The sequence below is a fragment of the Spermophilus citellus genome (genome assembly GCF_964194105.1).
Source record: "Spermophilus citellus genome assembly, chromosome: 8".
NCBI lineage: Eukaryota > Metazoa > Chordata > Mammalia > Rodentia > Sciuridae > Spermophilus > Spermophilus citellus.
The window spans coordinates 117,515,635-117,539,405 of record NC_138189.1 but is presented as its reverse complement, the minus strand read 5'-3'; the positions used below and the strand labels follow the sequence as shown (position 1 = coordinate 117,539,405).

At 39.6% G+C, this 23,771-nt stretch overlaps 1 protein-coding gene and 1 pseudogene across 3 annotated transcripts in view; one reads left to right on the top strand and one right to left on the bottom strand.

The window, feature by feature from the left end:
• Positions 1–6,116, bottom strand: part of LOC308654350 (broad substrate specificity ATP-binding cassette transporter ABCG2-like) — a 71,400-nt gene extending 65,284 nt beyond the window's left edge. Inside the window, exon 1 of one of the 2 annotated variants that reach the window (XM_081303609.1) lies at positions 5,287–6,116. The gene's annotated coding sequence lies outside the window, so the exon portion shown is untranslated. The remainder of the gene's footprint in view (positions 1–5,286) is intronic. The other variant, XM_081303608.1, reaches the window with a different exon arrangement.
• Positions 6,117–22,251: 16,135 nt separating this feature from the next.
• On the top strand, positions 22,252–22,798 carry LOC308654953 (glutaredoxin-1-like; annotated as a pseudogene). Its single transcript has one exon. The product of its transcript is annotated as a glutaredoxin-1-like (transcript).
• The last annotated feature ends 973 nt before the right edge of the window (positions 22,799–23,771 follow it).

Below are 23,771 nucleotides of genomic sequence, written 5' to 3'. Positions count from 1 at the left end.
CCTCTCTTACTCTCAATAGTTTTAGACATTTGGACACAGCTAGATTTTCACATGGTCTAGAGTTCATCAGATACATCCTAGAGAAGCTCAGAGGGCCTTTAGTCCTGAGTCTAGGAAGGGTAAGTTTGGGAGTAACTTTTGTGTTTAAGGTGCTCGAAATCCAAAAATCCCTGATTTGCCTAAAAGCAGAGCTTCCACAAAGAACTCAGTTGTCATAAATCCCTCCCCTCAGGAGTAATCAGGGAAGAGTAACTCTTACCAGACATTTTCACAAAACTATCACGCCTCACATCCACTGTCCTAAGGATCCACTCATCTTACAGTCGTAATAGGGGCCCATGGCATGCTGCTCTGCCACTGCAGTTTATTTTAAAAGTGGTGTGTTTTTTTCCCTTCCTTTTTTTTCTCTGTCCCTCCCTAACCACAGAGGAAGTAAGATTAACCTTCTTCCTATCCAAAGCTGAGATTCTGTATCTTGGCTCACAGACCACCAGGAATGAAGGAATCCAGTCTTAGGGTTTGGCACTGGAGGTGTTAAGAAATAGCTACCTCTCAAGGCTACAAATGAATTTTGACTCCTGACTGGGGCAAAGCTGGAGGGTAGCCTTTGGGTATCTCTTGTTCCTCCTGGCAGTTAGAATCACAGCCTCTGAGGCAGAAGCCTACTGTGTATTCTTTGCTAGCAAAAGGGAATTTTTGTTTTTCCTTTTTCTCAAAACTTTTTCCATATTATTGGATCAGCATCAAGGACAAGGCCAGAGCTTTCGGTATCAAAATGATTTGTTTTCCTATAAGTGCCCTTCTCCCAGCACCCCTTCATTATTAAGATGATAAATAGGCCCCAAATTCTAAACAGTACTGTGGGACACCACCCAAACATTATTTGAGCCAGGAAGATTTTGGTTTGGCATTGCAAACTATTTTGTGGCTCCTCCCACTCAATGAATTGTGCAAGGTATGTGACCTCTGTCTTTGCTTAGCTAGGGAGACTGCTCTCTGAACCCACTGGAAACTGGACAGCTCACCTCCTACCTCATTTGGCACTTTCCATGGAAAACCTTTGATGCTTCCCAGTAAATAAAGTGAACTCGGGCTCTTGCTCTCTCTTCCCAGTGGGGAAGCTCGATCCCTAAGATCAGAAAGCCGACCCATCCCCATCTTCTAAAATTACTTCCTGTGTCCTGTGGTTTCTTTGCCATTTTGTCTTTCTTAGCTTTATTTCGCAGCCAGCCCATTATGCAGCAGAGGAAACCCAAATTCCACCTCCTGCGCAGGACATGGGCTAGACGCTACTTTGAGACTCAATTTTTTTTTAATCTATGGCTAAGTTTTCTTCCTAATCATATTAAAGTAGATAGTTAGGCAGACACATGCAGGGAGTTCTCACTACATCTTAAGTGACAGAACTTTACATTGGGTGACAGAGAACCCTATTCATAAACCATTTCCTTCACAGCCAGATGCCACCTCCTTAAAACTAAAAAGAACTGGATGGAACCATATTAAGGGACTTTCCAACTTGTGAGAATGTGCAGAACACTGAGGCTGTGTCCTTTGGATGTCCCTGATTCACTGTGATACTATTCATATTGTGATTTTGACCTCCCCATGGCTTTCCCTTAAGTACTAATAGGAGAATTTCTGACATGGCAGAGTTGATGGAAGCCCACTGAGTCAAGGCAGGAAATGACTGTAACCATCCCAAAGAAAAAAATCATAGGTTGGAGGATTCATGGGGGTGGCAGCCTATAAAAACCCAGAGTGCAAAAGAAACAAGGCCAAACCCCTTCTCCTGGCACAGCCCACTCTACATTCTCTGAAGTGTACTTTCATTTCATTAAATAAGCCCTTTGTACTTGCTTATTCTTGCTGTATATCCTGACTGGAATCTTTCTTTCAGGAAGACAAGAATTGAGGAATCCACAACATAGAACCAAACTGGTTTTTGTCAGTTAAATTCACATGCCTATAGACACTCAAGAGGGGAAAGCAAATGTTCTTCCTGCATTACAGACAAAAAAGGTCAAGGAATGAGTCTGTGAGCTAAGTCTGAAACTGCAGAGATTAGGCAGCACCAGCTAGAGGCATGGAACTTGCAAAGTTAAAAATTATCAATTTCCTTTTATCCACAAAGTACACAACAAATTACTTATAATAATATTATTCTACGTTTATAAAAAGAAGTCTACAAAAAAGACTGCCCAAAGCAGCTCAATATAATGTTTTGCATCTTTCTACTTTCATCAGTAACACACAGGGAAAGAAAATAAGGGAAAGTATATTCTGTTCACTATTTAGATACATTCAGTAGATACTTAGTACGTGAAATGGTAATGTGACAGAGAAATTAAATTTTTAACATTACTTGATTTCAATTCAACTTCCATGTATGTCTGGGGCTACCATATTGGTGATGCAGGTGATGATTTTAAATTGTATTTCTCATTATCAGTTTATTTATAAATAAAGCAATTTGTAAAGCCATAAAAGATACATACATTTGGCATGTCTTATAACAAATTCTTTTCTAGGTTTCAAAAGAGTACAATGCTATGATAGTATAATCTTTCTTTCAAATATAAGAAAGTGCTAAAAAAAATAAAACTAGGGAAGTGAGAAATTTCTGTTAGGTCAGTCCTCAAGAAAATGGGATCAAACATATCATGATAGAAAAGATTAAGAAAAACAGACATTAAGTTAATTATCCATCAAACACAGGAAGACTTATAAAGAATTGCTTATCTTCCTCTAATGCAATGCTGGGGGCTGTATTGATTACAAGGGGGAAAGCATACACCCAGTACTCACTATAATAACCTATGAGAACCTTTACTTAATTAGCATAGTAAAAATCACATCCTGGTGCAGAAACCTAAGGTGATAATGATATAAGCCTCTCATGAAGACCCATGATGAAGGCGAGCTCAGGTGCAACTAAGACTCCACACCTACATGTAATGACACAAAGAAGATAAAGTCCCTGCCTGCCCTAGAGATGCTATAAAAGCTGTGCACTTCTCTTAGGGAATCTGCCTGGGAATTCTGTCCTCACCTGCTGCTTCCCTGGTTTCAGAGAATAAAAATAAAACTCTATTGTTACTGCAATATAGTGTTCCTGCTTGATTCTTATTCTGCAGGCTCAGTAACAAAAGTACCATATGCTTCAGTTTAGGAAAAACAAACTTATAAAAAATGGAAGTGTGGCAAAGTCTAAAAGAAAATGCTTCTATTTTTGTAAAACTGTCCATTATTAGCTAAACTCAATCTTCTTCCTCAAGCAAAATAAATGAGGTAAATCCCCCCAAATTAAACAAGATCTATGAACAGAATTCATATAGCTTACAAAAAAGAATTATCATTCATGAAGTTAGTTTCATACATTTGTGTTCAAAATCTCTAATAGCACTGGGAAGCCAATGAAAACAGGAACTACCTTTAAAATATTAACAAAATTTCTCCTCCACTTGGAGTAACAACTAAGCTTGGGAAGATTTTATCTATCCCATTTCCATTCTGCCTGCACACATTTGGAGACAGGCAAGGTTTTTACCTTCACTGAGCCACTTATAATACACTTCCAGAATGGTAATCATTTGCACCTCCACATCTTTTTCTGAAAAACAACTCTGAACTGTCAATTTGTATTTCATACTCACTTTCAAATGAAGCTACCAGGACTTCCAATGAACAAGGACTTAGACTCTTTTTTTCCACCTTTAAGTGTCCAATACGCAACTAAAAGCAGGGATAAAAATCTTGGCCTCTGTTCCTCCAGTTTGCATCTGTGCCCTTTTCTTTGGATCAGTGACCTTGAATTCTGGGAACAAGACATTTAACTAATAAATGTCTTGCAATAAGTAGAACCTACACTCCCCCAGCCGGCAATAGCAACTTTCATACCTAAGACAAGGTAAGGATTGGACAACTGGACCAATTCTGAGATAATGAACAACCAGACCACAGTGTGACCAAGATGTATTTCTGGTCACCTTGTCTATATAATCTAGAAACTCATGTCAGTACCCAAGACAGGGCTGGAAACATTGGTCTTCTGTCTCTCCAGTAGAGTTACACTAGTTAAACTTACTTTCCTGATTTTCACTGATAATCTTGCTATTTGTGCTATTTTCTAACAATATGTGCACACAATACCTCCCCACTTTTCCTGCCATACAAATTTCCTCATTCAGCCTAATCACACACAGTTTGAGCTCCAGTTTCAGGATGTGTGTGCTCAGAGGTAGAGCATTAACAGTCCTTGATATAAGCATTGAGAGGAATCTTGTGGACCTTCCAAACAGGCCCCAAGAAGGAGCCTCCTCTCAACAATGATGTCAGGCATCTGTGCTGTGCAATTCCTGAAGTGCTTTCCCCCAACACCCCTGCCTCCTTTCCAGGTTGCCTCCTTTATGAGTCTCCCTGAGACAATCAGCAATCCCCAGGAAAAACAGTGCACCTTAAGAGATAAAGGAGTAGAAACTCTGAGGGAGGAAATGAGACAGTCTCACAAACCCCACCCACCACCACCACCACCAAAAAAAAAAAAAAAAAAAAAAAAAACACTCTAGGACAATTAACTCAGAGGCTGTTAGCCATTAAAAGCATGGTATGTGTTTGTGTGTTCTTCCCTAACTACTTCTTCAGTCTTATGGACCATAAAAGCTAGATCCACGGCTGGGGTGTAGCACTTGCTATATGCTGGGGTTCCATCCCCAGCATTGCAACAATTCCCAGATGCACTAAAACCAGTATGCCTTCACCAACATATCTCCAAGCATAAACAACACAAAAGAATGAAAACTTTGGCCGCTGTTGGTTCAAAATTGAAACCTTAAGCCACAAAAGGCTAAAGGCAAAGAAACTCTCAGCACCTTTAACTTGTTACTCAGCATAACTTGTGCTTTCTTCTACCTGATCTGCGTATTCTCTTAACAGCTTCCAGGACTCACACATACCACAGGGTTTATACAGGCTGTGGTCCAGATTGGAGGAACATAAATGCCCCTGGGCTCCAAACCTCCAGGCCCCACTGTTTGTACAGGAAAGGAATACCCTTTGAAACTGTGCCCCAAACCAGTGAAAATTCCTAAATTCCACAAAGCCCATCCCTGCAAACCCCTACACATGATAAAAACTGGCCCCTTTCCTTATTCCAAGAGCCAGCATAATAACTCTTAGAGTTGCGTCTTCTTTCTGGTTTAAGGAGAGGTCCCAATACAGCCTCCACGTGAATCAGCAATCGCTCGATTCACTTTCCATTCTACAAGTCACAAGCATCAAGCCTACCTCAGTGGTGGCGTGCGGGGCTGGTAGCGCGCGGGGCTCTTCTTTCCTCCAGGGCTCTGCAGACGCTGTGTGTGCGGACCCTGGACATGGCCCGCAGCCGTGTCAGAGCCCTTCCCAGGACCAGAAAGAGCCCACCACGCCCGCTACCCTAGAGGGGGGGCACTCACCGGGAGACTGAGGTTGAGGGAACCAGAGTGCCTTGCGGCTTTTCCCTGGCTGGGACACAATCACCACCACCCCAGCGCGGCCAGCCCTGCCCTGCGGAGAGCAAAGCGGAAGGAAGGAGAAGGGGGCAAACCTTAAATGCTAAAATAAACACCAGGACTTGAGAACCCGGGTCACTGAGTGCACAGGCACAATCAAAAACTCCCGGTTTTTTACAGATAGAAAAAGTGAACAGAAGGTGCATGGATGGTTAACAAAGAGAGAAGCAGCATTAAGAGGGAGAAAAGGGAGGGAGAGGGACAGACAGAGGACATGCGCGCAAACCGCGCATGTCCACCAAAAATTGATGTAGCGGTAACGTTTCCAGGCATTTTACAGTGTGCACTGTCTTCCCAGACCTTTGTTTAATTCGGCTTCATACAAGCCTTAGATATGCTCATTTCCTAGATAAAAAATAAAAATAATTTAAACTCCGGAGAGTCAGTAGCTATCCAAGATCTCAAGGCACCAATACGTATACTCACGTACACCTTAGGCAGATTTTTAGGTTGGAGCAAACCTGAAACTGACACAAATCACCTAACTCCAAAACTAGAGGTCGTTGTGTTAGAAATAACGAAGAACCACATACACATACACAAAAAAAAAAAAAAAAAAAATCAAACACATGCTTAGAAGAGAGTGACTGGCAAGGCAAAAGTTTTTATTTGTGCCAGAAGGGAAAACAACAGACCCTGGGCAGCCAGTGTGTCTGCTTATATCCCAAGGCAGTACTGCCCTTTACCCTGATTGGAGGAGCTCGGGGTTGGTTGCAATCTATGTGATTGGCTAATTCGGCAAAGGGTTGGGTTATAATTAAAATTGCTATAATTGGATCCAATTAAGGCTGAACACTATATTCTGAAAAAGGGCCACCAGACTTTCTATGGAAACTCAAGGTGCGCTGAGTCCTGGAGTATGTACAACTGTCAATCAGAGACATCTGAGACAACCCAGGTCCTGTCAAAGGACAGAAAGACAGTTCACGTTTGCCAGTTAAAGGGCTATTAGAATAAATACGGTTCCCAGCTGGAGGGCATTGCTTCCAGCAGGTGGTGCTGCCCCCAAGGGAATCTGTTGCTTCCCTTTTTCAGAAAGTGATGACAGACAGATCCTGAAAATTTCAAAACAGAAAGTCAATACATGGGTTCTTACGCACAACAGGAAAAACAAAAACAGAAGGTTTTATATTAATCAATCCATCCAAGGTGTATTTTGGTTTCACTTTAACTGAAAGCGACCAACTTAGTTGTTTAAATGGTTTGGGGAGAGTTCAAACATCCCTCTTTCACATCAGCTTTGTCCCATCAATTGGCTCTGAAATCACAATGTTCTTCCAAGTATATTAGATTTGTGTCCACCTCTTGGTGAGAGGTGAGAAGACAGGCTTCCTTGGAGGACAATATGAGTTCTTTTTTTGGAAGGAGGTGTCACCTCCTGATCGATCGTCTTCATCTCCAGTATTTCTTCCATGAATGTGAATGTGTTAGAATTCTAAACCTTTAACTTAAGTCCAATAGTTTAAGAAATGATAGATCATGTAACATTTGGAGAAGACTGTTCTTGTCCTATTTTAAAAGGATTATAAGGGTAACAGGGAACCAAACTAAGAGTACTGAAAATCATTCATACTTTTCCTGATACATTACACAAGTTGTGTGTATTGTGTATATTTATTATCAGTTGTTTGCTTGAGATGAACTGCCAAACATGCACATGTTGGGATCACTCTTACCAACTTCTTTCCTTTAGTAATTTTAATTATATGCATGTTAGATTAGGGAAGAGTATATGATAGATAACTAAATGGTATTTAATCCTCAAATAATTTAATACAGGATTCAATATGCATTTTATGATATCTGAAAATTGTTACAGAATTGAATAAGTCTTAATAACCTGATAAGATACAGCATTGTATCCAAAAGAAATATCAAATATATCCCTTCCCCTTGAAGAATTTGATCAGCTAATCATAGGAATTGTAGCATATTACACCTATAATCACTAGATTGCACCACAAGATAGTAGTTGTTAAAGTGCTCAAATTTTCAATAGATGTTTTGTAGCAACCCAGTTAGAGAGGAAGTAGCACCATTATTGGACATTTGTTAAGTGTCACCCCCCCACTCTATGAATTTGAGTTATTTTTATTTATGTCAACAATCTCATGGGATAGCTAATGAAGTTCATAGAGTTTAAGTCAACTGCTCAGGTCACATAGGCAGGAATGAATATGACCAAGAGTCAAACCTTGATTTCATTTTACCTGTTGCAATGATTTGGCTCTTAAATATCCTCCAAAAATTCTTGTGTTAAAGAATCGGTCCCCAACTGGTAGAGCTTGCCCCATTGTATATCAGTTCTGAATACCTAGGTTGGTTCTATACCTTTGCTACTCTGAATAGCACTGGAGTAAGCATAAGAATACAGAGGTCTCTTTAATATGCTGATTTCACTACCTTCATGTATGAACCTAATGAGACTGGTGGCTCATAGTACTTCTATTTTTTTCCCCCAGAGAACCCTCACATAAAGTAAAGTATTGAAAGTGCAAGCTATTTCTGGGCATGGAGGTACACACTTGTAAGTCCAGTGGCTGGCAGGAGGCAGGGGTGTTGGGGGTGGGGGGTGAAGCAAGAGGATCACAAGTTCAAAGCCAGCCTCAGCAACTTAGCAAAGGCCTAAGCAGCTTTGCAAGACTATGTCTCAAAATAAATAAAAAGGGCTGAGGATGTAGCTCAGTGGTTAAGCACCAATAAGGTTCAATCCCTGGTACCAAAAAAAAAAAAAAAACTGTGAGCTATTGAGGCAGTTTTCTGTCTAGCTTAAAACCCATCCTTCTCAAATGTATATTAATGATTTTTAAGTTTTTATTAGTACATGTGCATATTTGCAGAGATTTTTTGGGTGACCTTTGTTACTCGTACCCTCAATATCTTGGGTATTAATTAAGGACACATTATTACTTTCAGAATTACCATAGTTACTTTCATTTGCCATCTTGTGTGCACTTTACTTAGTACTAGATTTAGAAACAATATAGAAAATTCATAGTATTAGGAGGAAAACACTAAATAATAATGAAAGATATTTATCCAATTTATGAAAGTGATTATACTTTCTCATGCCCCTTTTTCTAGCTTCTTCAAAGCATAAGCACACCTTTAATCTCTAGTATCATTTCCAAAATCTTTCATCATCTCATAACCACTACTCTTTGCCACTTCTCTGTGCCAGAAAAAATTACCTGTTCACAGATATATTATCTCATTTATTACTCTCAAAACACCTCCAGATAGGGCTGTGTTGTAGCTCAGTGGTAGAGCGCTTGCCTCACATGTGTGAGGGGCTGGGTTCCATCCTCAGCATCATAAAAATAAATAAATAAAATGAAGATATTGTGTCTACCGACAACTAAAAAATATATTAAAAAAAAAACCTCAAGATAGCATCAAACTCATATCATATGAGAAAACGAAAGCTAAACTGTGAGGCACTTGGTAGATTTGTCTACCTTTGGCTGTAATATTCCCTGGGGGAATCTCCAACCATTTAGTCCCTGAGTACAGACACTTACCAGGGAAGGCAGCCATGGGAACTTAAGGCTGATGGCACAGGCTCTGTGGACAGAGATCTCTGGAGTAGGTTTTTGACTCTACTCTCAATAGCTTTGGAATAAAATTGAGCTCCTTAAGGCTTTTGATGGGCTAATGACTATATGAGATTCAATAAGAAAACACTTAATGAAGTGTCATGACAAGCACATTACTCAACTTGAGCTTGAAAGATTGATTTATTACAAAACTTATATTGCCAAGAATCAGCTATCTATCTATCTATCTATCTATCTATTTATTTATTTATTTATTTATTTGTACTGGGGATTGAACTCAGGAGCACTTAATCACTTTGCCACACCCCAGCCCTTTTTTTCTATTTTATTTTGAAACATAGTCTCACTGAATTGTTTAGGGCCTCACTCAGTCGCTGAGGCTGATTTGAACTTAGGATCCTCCTGTCTCCAGAGCTGCTGGGATTACAGGTGTGCACCACGGCACACTGCCCAGCTGTTTGTTTGTTATTGTTTTATTAATATTTACTTCTTCTCTAAATATTTCATGTACTTTTTTGACAGCAGAATGTATTTTGATTCATTGTACACAATTGCCGCACAACTTTTCATTTCTCTGGTTGTACATGATGTAGCATCACACCACATGTGCAGTCATATAGATACATACGGTAATGATGTTCATCTTGTTCCACGATCTTTCCTGCCCCCATGCACCCTCCCCATCCTGCCCTCCTCTTTGCCCCATCAAAGTTCCTCTGTTTTTCCCATGCCCTCCCCCATTAAGCCTTTGATTTTTTGGAGATTGGCTTACTTCAGTTAGCATGATATTCTCCAAATCCATCCATTTACCTGCAAATGCCTTAAATTTATTCTCTTTTAATGCTGAGTGATATTCCATTGTGTATATATACCACAGTTTCTTTATCCATTCATCTATTGAAGGGCATCTAGATTGGCTCCACGGTTTAGCTATTGTGAATTGAGCAGCTATAAACACTGATGTGGCTATTTTACTATAGTATGCTGATTTTAAGTTCTTTCAGTATAGACCAGTAAGTGGGATAGCTGGGTCAAACGGTGGTTTCATTCTAAGTTTTCTAAGGATTCTCCATACTGCTTTCCAGATTGGTTGCACCAATTTTCAGTCCCACCAGCAATGCATTAGTGTGCCTTTGCCCCCATATCCTTGTCAACATTTATTGTTCTCTGTATTCTTGATAACTGCCATTCTGACTGGCATTGAGATAAAATCTTAGAATAGTTTTGATTTGCATTTCTCTAATTACTAATTAAAAATGTTGAGCATTTTTTTCATATATTTGTTGATCAATTGTGTATCATCTTCTAATGAGTGTCTGTTCAGCTCCTTAGCCCATTTATCGATTGGGTTGTTTAGTTTTTTGGTGTTAAGTTTTTTGGGTTCTTTATATATCCTGGAGATTAGTGCTTTATCTGATGTGCATGTGGCAAAAATTTGCTTCCAAAATGTAGGCTCTCTTTTCACCTCGTTGATTGTTTATTTTGCTGAGAAGAAGCTTTTTAGTTTGATTCCATCCCATTATCAATTCTTGATTGTATTTCTTGTATTTTAGGAGTATTATTAAGGAAATCAGAGTCTAATCCAATGTGATGAAGATTTGGGCCCACTTTTATTTAATATTTTTTAATTTTTATTAGTTGTTGATGGACCTTTATTTATTTATTTATATGTGGTGTTGAGAATCAAACCCAGTGCCTTACACACACTAGGCAAGTATTCTACCACTGAGCCACAACCCCAGACCTCTACTTTTTCCTCTTTTAGGCACAGGGTTTCTGGTCTAGTACCCAGGTCCCTGATCCACTTTGAGTTGAGTTTTATGCATGGTGAGAGATGGGGGTTTATTTTCATTTTGCTGCATATGGATTTCCAGTTCTCTTAGCACCATTTGTTGAAGAGGCTATCTTTTCTCCAATGTATGTTTTAGGTACTTTTGTCTAATATAAGATAACTGTATTTATGTGGGTTTGTCTCTGTATCTTCTATTCTCTACATTGGTCTACATGTCGATTTAGGTGCCAATACTATTCCATTTTTGTTACTATACCTTTAATATAGTTTAAGGTCTGATATAGTGATGCCTCCTACTTCACTCTTCTTCCTAAGGATTGCTTTGGCTATTCTGGGTGTCTTATTTTGTCAAATTAATTTCATGATGGCTTTTTCTATTTCTAAATGGAATGATGTTGGGATTTTAGTTGAAATTGCATTGAATCTGCATAGTGCTTTGGGTAGTATGGCCATTTTGACAATATTAATTTTGCCTATCCAAGAGCATGGAAGATCTTTCCATCTTCTAAAGTCTTTTTCCATTTTTTTCTTTAGTGTTCTGTAGTTTTCATACCACTTCAGATGACAACTTAGTAAGCAACTCACAGAAAAAGGGTTTAACAACCTGCAATCCTCACTCTTCAAAAGGAGTACACAGCCCAAGAAGAAACAGAAAGGACAGTGAGACATAAGCAGTGAACATCCATTCTTGTCAACAGTTTTGACCACCTCAGCAGAGATAATCTCTTCATTTTTATGCTTTTATTGGTGCATTATAGTTCTACATAATATTAGGGTCCATTTTGACATATCTTACATGCATGAAATATAGTTTGCTCCACTTTGGCCCCAGTAATTCCCCTTTCCCTCCTCTTCTCCCTCACCCTGTTCCCCTTCCTCTATTCTACTGGTTTGGCTTTTATTTATTTATACTTTTTTAAATTAGTGCTTTATAGATAAAGATGCAATTCACAGTGATATATTCATATTTTGTACACAGCATAATTTCGTCAATTTCATTCCACTTTCCCATCCCTTCTCCTTCCTCCTCTATTCCCTGCCCCTAAGATATTTTTTTCTTCTTTTTCCATCAAGTATGAGTATGAGTGTGCGTGTGTATGTGTGTTAAGGTGTGCTGATTGGCTTGGTGATATTCATGTATACTTTTTTCTCTTCATTTTTATCGCTTTTTCCTTCTTTTTCTTTGCTAAACCTTTTATTTCACCTTGTTTTGACTTTTGAGGGGTAGGGTTTGTTGTTGCTGTTATGCTCTGATTTATCTTTTTGTTGTCTGTTTTGGTTCTTGTTTTCATTTCTCTTATTCTTCCTTCTCTCTTCCTCCTGCAATAACCAAATATGCTTCTTGTCTCTGTCTCTCATTGTTTATTTTACTTCTTTTTGCTATTTCTTACTGCGTCTTTATAGACATCTCTAATTACCTCTTTCCTGATTAACTGTTTGGCTTTTGAATATTGTTTTCTTTTTTATTTGTTTTAATTAGTTACACATGACAGTACAATGATCTTGACATATCATACATTTGAATCAGATAGGGTATAATTTCTCATTTTTCTGAGTGTACAGGTTGCAGAATCACATTGGTCATGCACTTTTGAATATTTTAAACTTTCTTTTTCCTTCCTATCCCATTTTCTTCTCTCTTAATGAGCTATAATTTTACCTTTAAGAATGATTTAATTTATATAATTCATGCTCCCATTTTTCATGTTGCTTTGGTTATTCCTACTAGGGAGGGCACAGTTGACATCTGCTGAATACTTTAATGCAATATCTAGTTCATGTTCACTGATTGTTATTGCTGTGGCTAAATGCTGACTGACCCTGCCAGTCCTCTTTATGTGGTAGTTATTAGTGTACATGCCACAGTAGACACCAAACATTTATTCTAATGCTGTATGTTGATCACCACCATTGTTGTTATTGCTTGCTTTCCCTTTTCCTGAAGGGGCTGGGAAGCAACTGGTACATTATGAGTTCATATAGTAGAGACTCCATAGCTGAACACAACACACCAAAATGACAACCTCTGCACAAAAACTGACCCCCTCCACCCCCCTTCAAAAATACTTTAACACATAGAAAATGGGAGAGAATACCTTGAAACAAAAACTAGGCACCAAGTAGGAATGACTAGAAGGGGACATCAGGTCCCACCCTTGAATGTGAATGTCCATATAAAATCAGAGACAGATTAAAAAACAATGCTCAATGCTCCACTAGTGAACTACATCCCCAGCAACAATGTATATTTTTGAAGTATGTTATGCCATATGCTTTTCACATCAACTCCAATAAATACTAGACATCTTATTCAGTTCATGACTACTATATTTTCTTATTCATTTCCAGACTATACCCATCTCTTGTCATTTCCCTCATATCAGCCAATTCTGATAATTTTTGATATATGTTTAAATAAGTGGACTTTTATGTCTCACTTATACTATGTTATTAGGGTGTATTTTGTATTACATAGTTCTACCAAGTATTCTGATGATTGTGTTGTAATTCCTAGCAAGCCACCATCATATTTTATTCACCCAGACCTGCAGTGAACAGTTGCTTCTAATGCCTCCACTTAAACATCTTTGTACATATATTCCCTTGTTGACTTTCACAAGTTTCTTGTGCTGGAACGCCAGTGTATAGATACTTTTCCCCAGATCTGTCAGGCTGCCCATAGAGTGACTTCCCAGTCTTTAATTCCAATAGAAGCTTGAGGATACCAGTTTTAGCCACACCTTCAGCAGCATCGGTATGATCCAGCTTCCTCATCTCTTAAAGGAATGGTCTTAAAGTAAGACTTCATTTTACTTTGCATTTCTGATTCCTAATAAGGTTGATCATCCCCTCATACAGTTGTTAAGCTCTTGTTCCCCTTTTTATCAGTTGAGTCAAGGTCATTTTTGTTGATTGTAAAAATCTCTTGTATGGCTTTATTATTAATCCTTTTAGTATTAATCCCTTATCAGTCCTGGACACTGTTAATACCTGTCCTCTATTTGGTAAGTTTGACAATGTTGCCTTCATTTTCATGTAGTCAAATCCTTCAATTTTTTTTTCTTGTTATATTGGGTTTTAGAGAGTCTTAAAGAGACCTTCATAAGGTCCTGATGTTCTTATTTATTAAACTTTTTATTAAACTTTCACATAGACTATATGTTAATAATGACTTTGTATAACATAATCCATAGGTATTTTTCTTCATATAATGAGCCAGTTTTGTCAACGCTCTATTTAAAAAGTCATTTTTTTACTAGTTCATGGTATCACTGATACAGTTCAGATTCACTGGATTTTCTTGTTTTGCTTTGATTTTGTTTTTTGAGATACTAGGGATCAAACACAGAAGGTCAAACATGCTAGGCCAGCACTCTACCACTGAGTTACATTCCCCATAGTTCACATTTTTTTTCCTTTTCTTGAGAAAAGGTCTTGCTACATTGTTCTGGCCTTGAATTGCAATTATCCTTCCTCAGCCTCTGAACTAGCTGGGATTACAGGTGAGTACCACCATGCCCAGCTTCAAATTCACTCATACATATGTCTGGTTTTGAACTAATTTTCCTTCTATATAGATCCATAAAAGTGAAGTGGTACATCTTTATATATAGTCAGGTGATCCTCTCTTTTTTTTTCTACGATTTTGTTTTGCCAAATCAATTGTTATTTTTATGAACTGTATTTTCCCACACAAATGTTCAAAGAAGTATGGTTGGTTCCTGGGAATAAAAAAAAAGAAGAAGATATTCTACAGAAATTTAAATGGAATTGTGTTGGATTTATTAGTTTGAAGAGAGTTGTCATCTTTATAACATCAGAAACATGATAGTATTCCATTCATCCAGATCCTTCCTTATATACTTTGTTTCTTAAATTTTAAATATATTATGCATTAACTAATATGAATCTTTGTTGCCACTATGATTTTACTACTATTTTATGGTGGTTTTGCTATGATGAAAATAACTTTGTCTTTCATTATATTTTCAGTTTGATATGACTATTATAAAGGAAAACAACTAATTTTTTTAAAAAAATCTTACATTCGGCACATTTGTTGAACTTCTTTACTAGCTATGGATTTGTGTTGATTCTTTGTGTTATCTATAGAACATCCTGCCCCCCCCTCTCTTTTTTGGTACCAGGGATTGAACTCAGGGATACTCGACCACTGAACCATATCCCCAGCCTTATTTTGTATTTTATTTAGAGACAGGGTCTCACTGAGTTGCTTAGCACTAACTTTTGCTGAGTCTGGCTTTGAACTCACAATCCTCCTACCTCAGCCACCGAAACCACTGGGATTACAGGTGTGTGCCACCATGCCAAGCCCTGTCCATCTCTCCTATACATAAAGATAGTACTGTGTTGGGAATGGCATTCACAGGAGACATGCTTGTTTCTGTCCTTAATGGGAGTAAGTGTGTTTCAATTTGTGTTTTTAGTCAGCTTTTTCACTGCTGTGCCCCAAAGATGTGATAAGAACAATTAGAGAAGGAAATATCTATTTGGGGTCTCAAGGTTAAACAGGTGTCTCTGTCCATAGAGAGCTGACTCGATTCCTCAGGGCTCCAGATAAGGCAAGATATCAAGGCGAAAGAGTGTCATGGAGGAAAACGGCTCAGGACATGGTCACCAGGAAGCAGAAAGAATTCTCCTCTCACAAGGACAAATATATACCCCCAAAGCATGTTCCCCCAATGATGAACCTCTTCCTGCCACAACCCACCTGCCTTCATTTACTACCCAGTTATTCCGTGTCAGGGGATTCAGTACTGATTATGTTAAGACTCTCATAATTTAATCATTTTACCTGTGAACCTTCTTGCATTGTCTGACACATGAGCTTTTGAGGGGCACCTAATATCTAAACCATAACATTCTACCCCTGGTTCCCAAAAGCTCATGGTCATCTCACAATGCAAAATACATTTAGTCCATTTTCAGGAGTCCCTATAGTCTCAATAGTTCCAAGATTGCCCAAAAGTCTAAGTCCAAAGTCTCCCTTGAAACTCAAGGCAAATTCTCACTCTGAGCCTTTGTAAAAATCAAAAGCAATTGACATATATCCAATTTATAAATTTCCATTCCATGAGGGGAAAAGAGAGGCATAGAAAGAAGGGATTCGACCAAATTAAGACTGAAGTCCAGCTGGGCAAACAAGTCTGGTAGTTCTATGTCTGGCATCTGGAGCACATGGCATCCTGATATTCTCTCCAAAGGGCTTGTGTAGCTTTGCCCCTGTGGCTTTGCTGGTTGTGTAATGCCAGATTCTTGGGACCCCAATAGACCTCCAGGAGCCGAATCCGATGCAATCGCATAAGAGTCTTTATTGCAAGCTCGAGCCTGGACTCACAACCGTTCACGATGCAGTGGTCCCAGGGAGCGAGTCCTGGTCCTTTGTTCAGTGAGATTTTATAGGTTTTGGGGGATGCTCTATGCATCACAACATCACACAGCAAATCACTTCACACTGCTGGAAAATCAAACAACTCTTAACATTGATTAGCACATTCACTGGCAGGAACAAGTTGGGTAGGGGTGATTGGTTAGTACAAGAGGGCGATTCGTTTGAACCGATTGGTTTAAACCACGAGGGATGTGCGTGCTGAACTCGTGGTTTCCCAACAGGTCATCAACCACCATAAACTACTGGGGGGGTCATCTAGTATCTCAGGTATTTTCCCTGTCTCATGCTGATTGGTGGTTGCTAGGGGGTTGCTATGGGTCCTCACCCAGACTAACTGAGTCAGGGACGTCTGGCACTGCAGATCTCTCCCATTATTTACAGACAAACAACTCAGCAGGGTGGGTATGTGCCTAGGAGTGCTCTGTGGATTTTTCCAAGGACAAGGGCCATACCCCCTTCCTCGGACAGGCTTTGCTCTGAGGTAGAGGCTGGTTTCTCAAAAATGGAGTCACATCAGTTTCTCAGTTGCAGCCCACATGGCCTCTCTCTTGGTTTGTCTATGCTTGAGCACAGAATTGATTCCTGAAGCTTACACTGGCAGACATTCCACATTACTGCCACATTACTGGCATCTCTTAATCTTGGAGGTCTCCCCTGCAGTTTCAGCTTCCTTCCCTCTCTCAGGGGCTCCCCACAGGGACTCCAACCCTGATGTGCTTTACCTGGCCTCCAAGGCCTTCCTTTGAAATCTTGGTGGAAGCCTCCTTGACTCCATATCTTCAGCATCCTGCAATCCTGCAGAACCAGCACCTGTGGTTGATCTCAAGGTCTGTCACCAGGTCAAGCCTCTAGGGACCTTGGATGCAGCCAGCCTCTGAGTGCCTCTCAGCTGAGCATGGTGAAACAACTTCCTAGCCACCACCACCCTGACCTCTTATAAGCAAGGTGCTTCCATTGTCTCTCATCATCAAGCAAAGATGGCCCTTGACAGGCCATCTTTCTTATTGTCTCTCAAAATGCTGTTAGCATGTCCTTAGTGGTTGTAATGTCCTTGAAAGCTACAGCTTCCTTAGCCCAAGTTTCACTCACAGCTTTTTGGCCAAACTGCAAGTTTTTCAAATCCTTCGGCATTGCTGTCTGCTCCTGATTATCACAATAAACTTGGCTAAAACCTGCCAGCAATGCCCATTCCACCTCACAAAGGCTGTGCTTTCTTGAAAGTTTCTCCACCAGATTAATTAGTTCGTCACATTTAAATTGAGTCTCAAAGTCTCAGTACACGCAGAAAATTTAGACAATGTCTTAGCCATAATGTAACAGGAATGGCCTCTAGTTCAATTTCCAATACTGTTGTGAGCCCTCCAAGGGCTGTGTGTATAAGCTATGTGCATTAGAGTGTATGAGGGGACTGGTCTGGTGTTGCACATTGATTGGGCTGTGCCACACAAGTGTGCCTTTTCTCTTGATCTGCCTATAATCCCACACAGATGTGAAGTGATGCGAGTGACTTGCCAAGATGTCAATCAATCTGCTGACCACAGACATCACCAAGCAAGACTCCACCCTTCAAAACCCAATCCCTTGCCTTATTTAGGTGGAACTTTCTATCGAATGTCCTTCCCCCCAGTAAATAGAGGGGTTTGGGGTGTGCTCTCTCTCTTTCCTCTTGCCTCCCTTGCTCCCCTTGCCCTCCAGCATGGGAGCTGATATCTGAGGTCTCAGAGTAGTCCCCGACTCTAGCAATTGAGAAAAAGGTATTTTCATGCTTGTGTGGTTTCTTCGCCATTTTCATAGTTATTGATACAGCCAACTCCTCTGAACCCAGCTCATCTCGTCAGCCTGGCCGCTGACAGAATACACTCCCCTTTTTCCTCTAAAACCTCATGAGTCCAGTCTTTACTGTCTGGAGTCCTATCAGCATTCTGGTCTTTTGAGCACCCACCAGAATTGCCCATCAAGCTCTGCTTACAAAATTCTAAAGCTTTTCCATCTTGCATCTCTAAACTTTTCAAAATTTCTCCCACAAATTCCAAAAAGCTTCCAAACCAAATAGTCACAATAATAACCCCACTTATTGGGACCTGTTTCCATTTTAGTCACCTTTTTTCACTGCTGTTAACAAAAGACTTGACAAGACAATTTTAAGGAGGAAAAGTTTATTTGGGGCTCACAGTTTCAGAGGTTTCAGTTCACAGATGGCTGACTCCATTCCTTGAGGCCTGAGGTGAAGCAGAACATCGTGGCTCAAGTGTGTGGCAGAGGAAAGCATCTGGGAACATGGCACCAGGAAGCACAGAGAAAGTTCTCTTCCCACCAAAGACAAATATATACCCTAAAGACACAGTCCCCACTTACCCACCTACTGAAGCCACACCCTACATTCCTAGGTTTACCACCCAGTTATTCCTTATTAGGGAATTAATTCACTGATTAGGTTAAGACTCTCATAACCCAGTCATTTTACCTCTAAACCCCCTTGCATTGTATCACACATGAACTTTTAAGGGATACCTAATATCTAACCATAACATAATAATTTGAAAGAAGAGCCAAGATAAGAACTTGATATAGGTAGCTTATCTGGGAGGTTTATTAGGAAACTGGAGTAAAAAACATAGTGCATCAGGAAAACCTATACACAGGTGTGCTGTTGACTTGGTCTCTGTAGGCAGCAGGGGCTGAATTCCTCTCTGACAGTAGAAAGGAATGCCCCCATAATCACTGAAAAACAGTAAGTCTGGGGCATTTCTCCTTGGCCTGATACCTGTTGGTTGTGGGTGCTCATGGGGTGTTAACCCCTGCACCTTCCAGCTATGCTTGCATAAAAGCTAAGTGTCTTCCAGATTAGGAGCAGGTCTAAGAGCAGAGAAGTGGAGAGAGGTGTGGTGCAGCTGGAGGACAGATGCTGTCTGAATTATCTCAGCTCATATGGAACTGTCCACCACAGCTGCAACCAAACATGGAGGAGCACAGAGGAGATATGACTGTACAACAGCACCCACTTCAGCCCGTCCATCACATCACTCAGATCCACCTTACTAAACACTTACATCTACCTGAATTCCACTCTAGACTATTTGACTGAGAAGCCATTTATACTTTCTAGAAAACAAAATACCAGAGGGTTTATAAAACTAACTGGTCTCTGTGGCTGGGGTTGTGGCTCAATGGCAGAGCACTTACCTAGCATGTGTGAGGTGCTTAGTTCAATTCTCAGCACCTCACATAAATAAAATAAAGTAATATCCATCAACAACTGAGAAAACATTAAAAAAAATACTAGCTGGCCATTGCTACTGCCCCTCACAGGCTATGGTCACTATTTATTGCTTCTCTTTTCTACCATCTTTTCCAGAGTTTCCTCATTCTTGGCCAATACTCAAGCTCTACTAAGCAACCTTCTTCAGTCCTGAGGGCTGAAGGAAACACCAAGATGCCTCTGTGAATTCGATGCCCATTATGCAGCAGTAACCAGAACCTTCAAGATGACAGGGAAAGCCAGAACTTAACTCCTTTGTTCACTGCTCTTCCACTGTGTGAAAGTTCCTAAGTGGCCAAGTAGCAGACACTATGTGATTCTATGGAACGCTTACTACATTTATAGGTGCATCTCCCCCTCTATTCTTTAGGATTCAGAATATTTAATCCAACTGGCCCAAAAGCTTCAGAGATGGGAATATAAATTCTACAAATGAGTTAATGTAAACAGTATGGAGAGACACCAATATTGCTTGGTTCACAGACCTGGATATTCCAACTACTGGGAGCAGAACTCCTTGGTTTAATGTAGGGGTGTATAAACTAAATATAAAGGGACAGATAGTAGATAATTTAGTCTTTGTGAGTGACAATGGTCTCTGTCACAACTACTTGGCTATCAAAGGGCAAAAAAAAAAAAAAATAGCCATAGATAATACAAAAAAATGTCTGCAAAGTTAATGCTGTCTTTAGGACCTATAGTCCAAGACACTGATCCTCACTGACATTGGGGACAATCATTCAGTCATTGAATATTGTCATCTTGACACAAAGTTTCTGGCTGGTCTGGTCTCCAGAAAGGGCAGGACCATGGAGAAAGTTCAGCATCAGCCCTGCTGTCAGCTCAAGCACCAGCAATAGCCCTCAGTACATCAGTTTTGGTGACAGCCCCACCTGTCACAGAACAATTCTGTTCTAAAGCCCATTGAGCAAGCACGGGAGTAGGCCAAAGACATCTTATGAGCGAGAGATGCTACTTTTCAAATATCTATAAATGCTTTACATGTTAGTAAAATTCAAACCTAAAGATCATGGAGGATGGCTTCAAAGACAAGGAAAGAGGTAGGTGTGCACTTCATTTTGAACATCTCTCATCTCTCTCCAAACCACTAGTTTTTGCTCCTAATTCTGCCTTCCTTCCCAACTCCCCAGGAAGCCTTCCATGTCAGCAGTCTTCTTGCATTCTTGCTTTACAGCCTGATAAGAGTAACTAGAGTATAAATAGCAACTAGAATTCAATTGTCCCTGTGGTTTCTTTTATTTTAAATCAAATTGACTTGTTCCCATGATTCATTCTGACATCCAAGAAAATATAAAAATAAAGCTGTAAAGAATATATACCTGTTCTTAAGTAAACATTTATAAATTAACATTTTTCTTTCTACTTTTTTAGGAAATGAGCACATACTTTTACAAACATCCTTAAATTAAAAAGGAGATCAATTTTGTTATGTGTTTCTTACCAAAATAAAAATGTATATAAAAAGGCAATTACAATGTCTTCTTTGATATAAGGAGAGCAACTAAGAACAGAGCAGGGAGGAAGAGCATGAGAAGAAGATTAACATTAAACAGGGACGAGAGGTGAGAGGGAAAGAGAGAGAGAAGGGAAATTGCATGGAAATGGAAGGAGACCCTCATTGTTATACAAAATTACATACAAGAGGAAGTGAGGGGAAAGGGAAAAAAAACAAGGGAGAGAAATGAATTACAGTAGATGGGGTAGAGAGAGAAGATGGGAGGGGATGGGAGGGGAGGGGGGATAGTAGAGGATAGGAAAGGCAGCAGAATACAACAGACACTAGTATGGCAATATGTAGAAACGTGGATGTGTAACCGATGTGATTCTGCAATCTGTATACAGGGTAAAAATGGGAGTTCATAACCCACTTGAATCAAATGTATGAAATATGATATGTCAAGAGCTATGTAATGTTTTGAACAACTAATAATAATTTTTAAAAGGCAATTACAATACAATAGGGGATAAATATAATAGTATATATGTAAATATATACTATTCTTATTAAATTCTTATTTTAAAAGTTAGCATTAGTAACTTTGACTGTGTTCTTTGTTCTGGTGGGTATAGTTTGTGCATCAAGTATAAATGTATATTTTTTCTCTGTGTAATAAGGAATCATGTATACAGGGTACTGTGAGTAAGGTATGATTATATAAAAAACTGGATGGTACCAAAAACAGAAAAAATCATTCAGCTAGACATTCATATAATAAATAGGAAAAACATATTACACTGTGAGATGATGCATTAATCAAATATCATAAAAACAAAAATATGTTCCTTAAAGTTCAAACATAAAAATATCAAGCTTTGTCCCCAAACTCATTGCAGCAATATGGAAGGACACCACTGATGTGCTAAATGATATGCCAAGATTACCACAGCCTTAAGTGATTCCTATCCCACTGATTCCAGCTCACTTATTCCTGCAAGCATGTGCTTTCAAGAAGGGTAGCTAGATGTAATATATAATCTCCTGAACTGGAACCTGAAACCATCACAAGAAATTTTCTATACTGTTGCAACTTTTTTCCTATACTTTGCAACTTTTTTGTAGAACTAAAATTATTTCAAAGTTAAGCATTTATTAAAAGTGGGAAGAAGGCGGCTTAACACTCCAAGCAATACCTTCAACTGAGGATTCCTCCCAGGAGACTGCAACCTGTCCACATGGCTCAGGAGTTTGAGAACGGCAAAATCCAGCCAGGGAAGGTCGTTGTGTTCAGCAAGCCCACCTGCCCCTACTGCAGAAAGACCCAGGAGATCCTCAGTCAACTGCCCTTCAAACAAGGGCTTCTGGAATTTGTCGATATCACAGCCACCGGTGACACAAATGAAATATAAGATTATTTGCAACAGCTCACAGGTGCGAGAACGGTACCTCAGGTTTTTATTGGTAAAGATTGTATAGGCGGATGCAGTGATCTAATAACTATGCAAGAGAACAGGGAACTGCTGACGCGGCTGAAGCAGATCGGAGCTCTGAAGTACTTACAGTGGGAGCAAATGGCCACACCAATGTCCTCCTACAGAGCTGGATGGCAGCACCAAAGATGGACAGCATTTCCTGGTGGATGGGATTTTTTAGCACAAATGGCTTTTTCTTCATTTGCCTCCATATTAAAAAGTGGATCAATTTGTCCCTAACCACAGGGCCAAGAAGGTTGATGGATCATCCCTGTTTTCTTCTAGATTTATCCTTAGGATTCCAGAAAACCATGACAAGTTCTGGTTTAGTATTCACTGATCCAAAAAAAATTCTTTTTCTCTTTAGCTTGTGTTTCTTATTAACCGTTCTGTGTGTGCCAGCATGCCTCTACCTCCTAGCCAGTGTTTCTCAACCATATTTATCCAGATGCTCCAAGGATGAAACTACAGTTGGTTTCCTGCCATTTCCCATCAGCTGAAATCATTTTGCTGAACATAACTTTATGCAATTTGTATCATGAAATCCCCGGATATTTTGAGTGTGTTTTTTCAAACCTAACTCACCCCATCTAACCTTGAGGATCACTGCATGGAGCCATTGTTCTCACCTTGCCATCTCACACATCTCATTGGAAACATTCCACAATTCTGAAAGGGCATGAGGACCCAATTTGAGAACCTGTGAGGAAAAGTTGAGCATAGGGTTGGTCATGTGGTCACCAGGGTCATGTGGCTAGAGGCAGCAGGGCAAGAGGCAAACATGTGGCAACACGTTCCAGATCACTCTGAACAACTGTGTATCATTGGATTTAGATTCAAGCAAAATTAAAAGATAAGATTAAAACATTGGCATAGAAAACTGATATGTCCCAACAAATTCCAAGAGTATGTCTGAAAGGAGCCAAATTTTGAGAAACACTGTCCTAAATAACACACACACACACACACACACACACACACAGAGAAGTTGGAAATTTAAGACTCCCTTACTGTGAAGTTTGTCTCTAGAATTGCAAGATTGTTAATTTCATTCTGTGGTAACTAGTGGTAATGGTTAATTTCTTTTCTAATAAAGATGTACATAGAGCTAAAAAAAAAGTGGGAAGAAGGTTAAGTCTCTATATGTGCACACTAGAATACAAATCTGAGCTGCAATGATGCTCTGATAACAGCAACAGAGAGCAAAGTACAGTGTCATTTCAAAAACAACCCATGGAGTGAGACACATGTGCAACCACCAGTCCAGGTC